General features: G+C 34.8%; 1 long non-coding RNA gene across 1 annotated transcript; it reads right to left on the minus strand.

Annotated features, from left to right (window-relative positions):
• Window positions 1-6,037: 6,037 nt before the first annotated feature.
• LOC147486218 (uncharacterized) lies at window positions 6,038-6,771 on the minus strand. Its single transcript, XR_015200713.1, has 3 exons — window positions 6,700-6,771; window positions 6,491-6,566; window positions 6,038-6,160 (listed from the first exon to the last, which is right to left on the minus strand). It is a non-coding gene; the product is annotated as an uncharacterized LOC147486218 (long non-coding RNA).
• Between the last annotated feature and the right edge of the window lie 2,481 nt (window positions 6,772-9,252).

Raw genomic sequence — 9,252 nt, forward strand, 5'->3', positions numbered from 1 at the left:
TTCCTTCCTGAAAATTAGGCCTCCACACGCTTATATCATAAAACCCAAAAGAAATTTCTAAAACTAAGAATCTAAAATGTAAATTCCTTCCTGAAAATTAGGCCTCCACACGAATCACGGGGGAAAAAACTTCCCAAAATTTATAGGCCTCAATTCTTAGTTTCTTACTACTTATATACCATTTTTTCTTTATTAAATTGTTGAGAAAAAAGGCCTCAATATAACAATATTATGAAATCCGCCTTAGGCCACACTTTGGTTTGAGCCGCCCCGCTCATTCTCTCTTTCATTAAAATCTTTAGACTCACTAATCGTTACCTCTAACACCCTCTCTCTAATCTCTCATCATTATCTTCAAATTTCATAATCCCAGTTTCCGCAATCTACACACCTTTAAAACCATTCCCAGACATGCCCGTCGTACCATACTCTCCTCAACCTTGCAAAACATGCAGATCAATTCTAAACCCGTTTTCCATAACTGATTATATCAACAAAATTTGGATCTGTGTTTTCTGTCACCAATGTAATCAGTTCCCATCTCATTACCAGTGGCGGAGCCAGGAATTTAAGTGAGGGCGAGCCACCCAGAAACCAAGCATAAAAAAAAATACACTAATTTTTTTTAACTAAAAATTCAAATCTGATCACAAAACAAATATATTTCGAACATAAAAAAATTATATAAAATGATTGCAATAAATGTAATATAAAAAAATAAAAATAAATAAAAAATAATTCAATCTAAACAAGTACTTATTCATAGTTGTCCTTGGCGGCTTTCTTTTTTGTCATTCTTCCTCATCTTTTGAAAGCGTTGCAAGATCAACTCGGTATCAATGTTATCAAAAACTTCTTTTTCAATGTATGTTATTAAACAATCATTCAACCATTCATCCGTCATCCGATTGCACAGACGATTTTTTATGATATTCATAGCATAAAATACATTTTCTCTGATAGCGGTAGCAAAGAAATTAAAATCAACACCAACTTAATTAACAAATATACAAGTGGGTAGTCTTTCTTCGTCTCAACCATTTTTTTGGCTAGGCACTAATTCCATTTACTTTACCAATCTTAGTATCCAAACACACATCAATGATATAATTCTTAAGCTGATCCGCTAATTCCATCTGATCTATCTATGAAAAATCATCGGGGTAATTGTGGCTTGATTTATACCCGTTATGATGACAGTGTTATCAGCAAATTGGTAAATCAGGGGAGCCGGAATCCCCGGTTTTTTTAGTCCCATAAGTTTCCCCTATCCTATCGTTGTTCTTTCTTGAGGGCTCGCTCAACATTTCGCCACTAACTCCTTATGGGGATAACGGGCATCCTTGCCCCGTGCTCTTGGTAGCATGGATGAATCTCGCTTCCCCCACGAAAAAAGGGTTCATTAGATTGATTAGCTATGCATGCTCGATCCATTTTCGCATAGGTTCAAAGAAAGCCTATTTCTTTTCTCGCTTCAGTTTTAAAAAGGTCGACTCGAATGTCGCGGCCATGTCAGGTTTGATTAACATGGCTGGTTCTCCCCGCAAAGTGAAAAGACTCCAAATGGTGAATTGTAATAAACGGATAATTAAATTAACTATATATAGTCAGGCGTTCTTAGCCATGGTTCTCGTTGTTCTTGCCGCCTAACTATTAGTGAGAGCTAGACTCCGCTTGCTTACAATCCATCCAGTGAGGCACTTACTTATGCCTTCGCTTGAAGTTCTTCCTTTTCCCCTTTTCAATATCGAGTGCAGGAGAAATCGGTACAGAAAGGTCACTTTCAGTTCTGAAATACATGATAACTTTTTTTTTTTTTGTTTTGGTGAAGTTGAGGGTACGCCAGGGTGTACCCTGGGCCCCCCCTGGCTCCGCCACTACTCATTACCATTCCATATCCCAAGGCAATCTCCCTGCTGAACTTTTCCAACAGTATACTACTATTGAATATGAGTCTTTGGAGAAAACCAATTATGTTTTGCCACCTATGTTTTTGTTTGTTGTTGATACTTGTATAATTGAGGAAGAGTTGGGTTTCTTGAAATCTGCCTTGTCGCAGGTGGTCGGGTTGGTACCGGATAATTCTCTAGTGGGGCTAATTACTTTTGGGACTTTTGTTAGTTTACATGAACTTGGGTTTCCTTTTATTAATAAGAGTTATGTGTTTAGAGGGAATAAGGAAGTTAGTAAGGATCAGACATTTGATCATGTGTTTTTTCGATAAGAAGCCTAAACCACCTACTGGGTTTATTGCGGGAGCGAGAGATGGGCTTTCGCAAGAGAGTATTAATAGGTTTTTGTTGCCCGCTCGGAATACGAGTTTGCGTTGAATTCGATTTTGGTCAAGCCTCAAGCTGTTGAAATGAAGAATCAGAAGTTCGAGATGGTCCAATTGTCACTTCTCCCTAAAAGGAATCTACTGCTGCCAATTTGAATTTTGATTCTGAGACTGCGACAACTACGATGACGACTAATGCGTGAGCACCAATAATCTTGGTTTATCTCCGTTTCTTGTAAATCAGATCTCGGATCGATTTCATGAGTTCGCATTCTCGGATCGGTTAAAACATCGGTTAAAACATGACATACTCGGGTTGGATCGGAAACAGTATTTTGCCTACTCACCATGTGATAACCACATTGAGGGTATTATGGACATTATGAAAATACGAACTTTGGTCAAACTGACAGAAGTGGTACTATTTCCTAATATTTTTGAAATGTGGTACTATTTATTAATATCGTACTAAAGAGTGGTACCAAAGTCTAAAAAACCCTAATATGTGAGCGAATTGAATGTGTAAGTAAAAACTTTCTGGAAGATATCTATGTGGCAAAATTACCATTTAAAAATTTTCAATATATTGTGGATCTCATTTCATGTGTATGGAGATTGAATGATTAAAATGACGGAGTGGTGTTTTTTTCAAATCATCTGTATGGAGGCGAAAAAAAGAATAAATTATGGATGCTAGTTGCATCGCTAAATTACATCTGTTTCACCATGTCATTAGTTGCACAATCCTTTAATCAATTCTTGCATTGGTTATTGGTTCCCATTCTGAAAATATTATTATCACCAAACTCCACATTTAGTATTTTGACAGAGTGCATAATGAAGGAGTTCAGAGGCGTTAAAAGCGTGATCCATTATGCACACTCAGCCCAAACCAAAAATGCTCATTTGCACAGCGTATTTTGAATCTACTAAAGTGAAAATTTGTGAAGAACATTATCAGGTAAACTGCTTATTCTGTCTTCTGTATCATGCTTTATCTTTTTCGGCATAGATATAATTTCCCATCGTTTGATTCCATTTTTGAAGAAATTTTCAATCTAGGAAAAAAAGTAGTTTTTTTTATAGTAGTGCAAAAAATTTAAAAACTACATCACACTTACACATGCAAGAAGGAAATATTGAGACTGGAACCTACTACGAATATGTCTTCTTCGAGTATTAATCATTCGTTGTGTACACCTGATTGGCCGACTCTGTTGTTCGTCGAAACACATGAACAAACACAAAAATAAAATAAAATAAAATTAGATGAAATGCACTAACTTGGAGATGAAGGTCAGTATGCAAAACTGGTACAGATCATCCAAGCACCTCGTCCAAAGCCACTACCGAAAACACATATTAAATATTCGAGTCCAACGCCCCAAAACTCGTACAATTATATACCTAAAGTACGTGACTTTTCTGAAAATTTTTGACAGAGTCTCCTCTATATTTTCGACATTACATAAATATAAAACATGTCATAACCTGAAAATTTAAAACAATATACTTCTCATTGATTAACCCAACTACGGACTTAGTACAGCAAAGAACTTGAATGTCTCGACTAATGCCAGATCATCCAAGCACCTTGTAAAAAGCCATTATCGAAAACACAAATTAAATATATACTTTCGAGTCCCATAGCTATCAAAAAGTTTACATCATTAACAAATTTGAATGAAGACATACATTTTTTGACTCAAATTTTTCTGAGAAACACAAAGACTTACAACCAAAAAAGACCAACATACAAAAGCCTCAAACCGATTTTGTGAAGCGCAAACTGATTGATATTAAACAATCTTGTTTTGTGAAGCCTCAAATATCAATTGTAACTAAACATAAAAGTGAGGATGAAAGTTATCGATCAGGAATTTTTTTCAAACAATTAAAAGTTAAAAAGAAAATGGTGGATAAAAAGCTAACCATGATTGTCTACTATTAACCTTGTTTTTAGGAAACTCTCCCGAAATGAGTTCTTTTAAGAAGATGCACAAACACAACAAATCATATAATAAGCCTGGTTTAGTAAAAAAAAAATAGATTGGTGTTGAAACTATACAACATGTAAAATGGTTTAGTTTCTTCCCGTTTGGTATATCTAAAAAAAACATCATATAGCATAGAGGGTTTCTAGATAAATATACTTAAATGTTCATAAACATACATTGTTCAAAAAATCTTTAAGAAAAGAAGACAACTACTTTGTTCCTCTTCACACTTCAACTCGTACCGAAAAATTAAATAAAGATAAGGCATATCTTATATAAGAGGTAATTATCAAACAATGGAATTTCCATGAATCAAAAAGAAATGGAAAAACAAAAAATAGATATGAGACTACAAATGATACGCTTCACTATCTAAAATGATATTTTTTGCTATACTCTGTTGTTCTTCACCACATTTGCTTCGTGCACTTTAGGAGAATAGTTGCGTCCAATGTTGGATACTGTAAAACCCAAAAAAGATTCATGGCGAAAGTACATAGGTGGTATACCTTGCAAGAAAACACAAAAGTTTAAACAAAACAAACAACCAAATTGTAGTTACTCAAAAGCAATAACATATGAGAAATAGCATAACTGCACTTCTTATAGATCACATTTCTAAAACAAATAAGAAGAACTGGTCCTACAGGAGTGAAGAGTCGGGATTTTTTTTTTTAGAAAACCACTTTTAGATGCTACAGGAGGAAATATCTTACCTTTTCAATAGCATGAATTTAGACTACTGATTGATTCAAAAATCTAGAAATTGTGGAAAGGGAAAATATATAGTTGATTTGCTACTTACAGTTGGAACCCTTGATCTGGATAACCAGAGCAATTGAATCTTTCAATTATAAACGGTTGCAAAAAATTGTTGTACATAAAATGACCAACATATGCAGCCCGTTTGATTTGAACTTTCAAACTTAATGGCTTTTAATTGGGAATATCAGGAACGGAGAAGACGAACGAACGGTTTTTTATTTTTTTATTGTGAAACCGCAAAATGGTGTCTCTATTTGTTTTCTGAAGACGTTGGGTTTTATAGTCCTGGGAAATTATGTAAATTACCAATTTACCCTTTCGCAAAGAGAAAAAAGAAAGTAGATGTCCAACTTTCCAGTACCCTTCCAATTAAAATTTTTGGTGTAAAACCGGGAATACGGGAACTAATTGGAAAATCCAGTATCCGCATTATATATAAAATAATCCAGTAATGGAATCTTGTTCGGGTTTAACGGGTCGGGTTCTTCTGCTGCTAGTTCCAGCCATTTTTTTTGGAATTAGAGGAGTAGGAAATTTCTTCATTTTTTTTTTTGGTATTGAAACTTTGAAAGTGAGTATCTGAGTGAAAATCATATGGGCTTTGTTTCACTAAACTTAACCATTCAAGATCAACTGCTGAGCATGGTGGTTCCAAACCCGTATGTCTCTTGAACTATGGAGCCGAGAATCAGTTAATGTTTGACATTGATGGTTCGGGTGGATAGTTGAAAGAAGGGGGATCCTTCTATGTGATTGACGGGTAATACGTTGTGTTGTCAGTTCTGTAACATATTGCTGAGACAAATGCCAAAAAAAACGACCATCAAATGCATGCTTCTATGCACAAAGAAGAATTCCTAGTGAATGATACCAATCGAGAATATCAAACTAATAACTGTTTTTTCTTCTTTTCATCACTAATTGTATCCTCAAATTACAAAGAGGTATTATAAGAAGTAGAATATATGGGGAAAGTTAAAAGACTATATTTAGGATTTTTGCATGTTTATGCTTTCTTTTCTTTAGCAGCATAAAGCGCTTTAATTTCTTCAACATCATCATAGCTGCCGAGGAATATTGGGGACCGCTCATGGATCTTCGACGGAACCAAATCAAGTGCCTGCCAAGACCAAAAACGTTATCCTCCATAATTAACAGCATCAATTAAAAGCAGAATCATTGACAATCCTCTCTCTCTCTCTCTCTCTCTCTCTCAGTATCCTAACTTACAGGAACCCTAACGTGAATGCTTTTCCTACAGTATAAAAGCATATCTTTAAAAGAAAATTAATATGAACCTAAATAGTAATGGACAGGTCTACAGATGATGCCAACGGAACCAACGCCAACCATACATACGATAAAGAACATGGTAGAATGTCTCAACTATAGATACAAAAAGCAAAAAAATCATCCACTTTGAAAAGCAAGGATGTTCTCTAGCCCTCACCCGTTCTTTGCCTGTAAATGCCTGACCTCCTGCTTGTTCCATCAAGAAAGACATTGGGAAAACTTCATAGAGAACTCTATTTCAAGACATACAACTTCATAAAAAAAAGGATCCAAAAATATCTCATATGCCACCGAATTATTACAATGAGACATATCAAAATTTGATGTGCATATCAAAAAGAGAATAGGATGTTCCAAATACCATACCGTAGTTTTCCACTTGTACTTTTCTTATCTGCAGGGTACAAAAATATGCCTCCATAAAGTAATGTGCAGTGGGACATTGGCAACCATGTTGTAGATTAAGTGGGTAATGTTACATTAGAATTTAGAGGTTCGATCGTGAAAACTTCATAACATACTCTATCCGCACAACGGAAGGGGAAGAGTAATAATCTTTTACTGTGTTTTTGTCAACTAAAAGTTATCATGGAACAGAATCAGTCCCAGCTTCCTCCTTGATTAAAAGGGTCAGAGAAGTAATAACGTAAGGCAGCAAGAAAATCGTACTGGAGGCATTGTGGTATATATCAAGGTTGACTCTGATGTGAACTTTAATCGGAGAAATGCTATATATCTACTTATCGGACTTTTCCACCTCATTACTTGGTGAAACTAAAGCCTGATGGCTTCAGGACCTCATCCTTGGGAGCATATAGGATGTATATTAACTGACAACAATGGTAGCAATGGTAGTACTGTTGGTAATACAGCAAAAATCAAAGTTGTCCTAACGAGAGCAGAAAGACAATGTCCCAATAAAATACCACCATTTCAAGAATAGATTGCAAATTGAATAATGTTTTATTACTTTTATATTCTTGATAACTGCATAACTAAATTCCCAAACCCAGCATTTCAATTAAAGAACAAAGGTTTGAGTCATTCCAGTCCACAGGCATGTATTAGTTGCACATATTTACAAATTACTTGAGTGCAGTTATAAGAACATAATAGGCCACTCATTTCTAAAAGTTGGTGTTTAGTTCTAAAAAAACCTCCAATTAGACCAATATATGGGGATACTAAGAGAATATAATTTACAGCTCCAAGGTATTATTATGTTATTGGTTCATACATACTTAAGAAATGCATAAATGATTAGTTCATGGCCTGAGTCACTAAAGCAGTAGTAGTTAAGCTGCAAGACCAAAATCATAAAGATACTGCAATACAATAATTGTTCAGTCCAGTTTCAATGCACAGACATGAGGAAGCAATGTTCAAGGGTATAGGGAACTAACTCGTTCGCATACAGTACGCCTTGGTGCACCAATAATAAGCGGGTGGGAATGGGTTCCCTTTCGCCATTTTTCCCATACGTACTTCTCCATAGACAATTTGCCATCCATTAATAACCGGAAGTCCATTCTTTGGACTAATTAGAGAACAAATGACGATGCATACAAATGAAATTTTTTCCTACATATTACTTACCAATGCTACTTCATAGTGTGCTCTAATGGAGACTTGAGACCTCCTCAAAGTGGCTTTGGCAGCTTGATCGACACTCTTCACACCAATTGACTTAGAAATTCATTTACGAACCCAACCGTGTGATCCATGATCTTGGCTCTATTCACTGCAAGCACTTCAACTATCATTATCAAAGGCTGAAATATCATCGTTGCTACCATTACTATAACGCCTATATTCCATTGACATAAATTCTACACTATTAGGTTGTGATGTTGAGTGGTTACTGCTTCTACCCCAAGAAGTAGAGTTGCACTAAAAAATCTAAAGTTTAAACAATAACATGTAATGTAGTGAACACACATCAATAGAGATAATAAATGGACAGTGGATTTGGTTTACTTTACGCATCATTATATTTCCATAATAGTTGTCCATAAGAAAGGTGGGCTATCTAAAAAGATCGTTCACAATTCAATATTCTATTTGATAAATGGATGAAGATGATAACCCAACAATTATATAATCTCAACATACCTCTAAAAATTGCACAATTCTAGCAGCGGTGCGACAATTGGATGAAGACTCGAAACATAGGTTAGACAATTGGGCTATCCTTCTTCTCTGGGCTTTACTACCTACATAAAAAACCAAAGTTTGGTTAAGCTCCTCTATCCTCAGCCACCCTTCAATTGAGTCGTTTTAACTTTGAATTGCCTAACGAATATCAATAGATATCAAATTAATCTAAAATTAATAACTAAAGAAATATTTTATAGTAAATATTGTTGTCTTATCAAGACATCATTTAGTCTATATATATATATATATATATATATATATATATATATATATATATATATATATATATAATTCTTTAGTTGTTAGCTTTAGAACATACCGGACTCGCCGAGATTATCTAGAAGAGGTTCAATAATTCTATTATTTTCTTCCTTCATTTTTAAACATAAAGCAATAATAAAAACTTGATCAGTGAAATCATCAACACACCATATTAGAAAAAAAAAAATAGTAACTACTAAAAACTTTGTTCCACCAAATCACCTATTGTTACCCCATTCCAATTACTTGAATAGAGCATGCAAAATAGTACCACCAATCGACAAAATGAATCCATTTAAGTAATCATTGACATTTCCTATTTTCTGCCATTCTTAATTCGTTCGCCAATAAACCAATGAAAGTAAAAGGAAAATTAGAGAGCTTGAGAAGAGAGAGGAAGAAATTAGTTTTAAATAGAGGGGATAATAAGACACTGACTTTCAAGAGAGAAGAACAATATGATTATAGAGGAGAAGAACTAATGTTGAGATTCGAGAGAGA

Source organism: Coptis chinensis, chromosome 7 (genome assembly GCF_015680905.1).
Source record: "Coptis chinensis isolate HL-2020 chromosome 7, ASM1568090v1, whole genome shotgun sequence".
Taxonomy (NCBI): Eukaryota; Viridiplantae; Streptophyta; class Magnoliopsida; order Ranunculales; family Ranunculaceae; genus Coptis; species Coptis chinensis.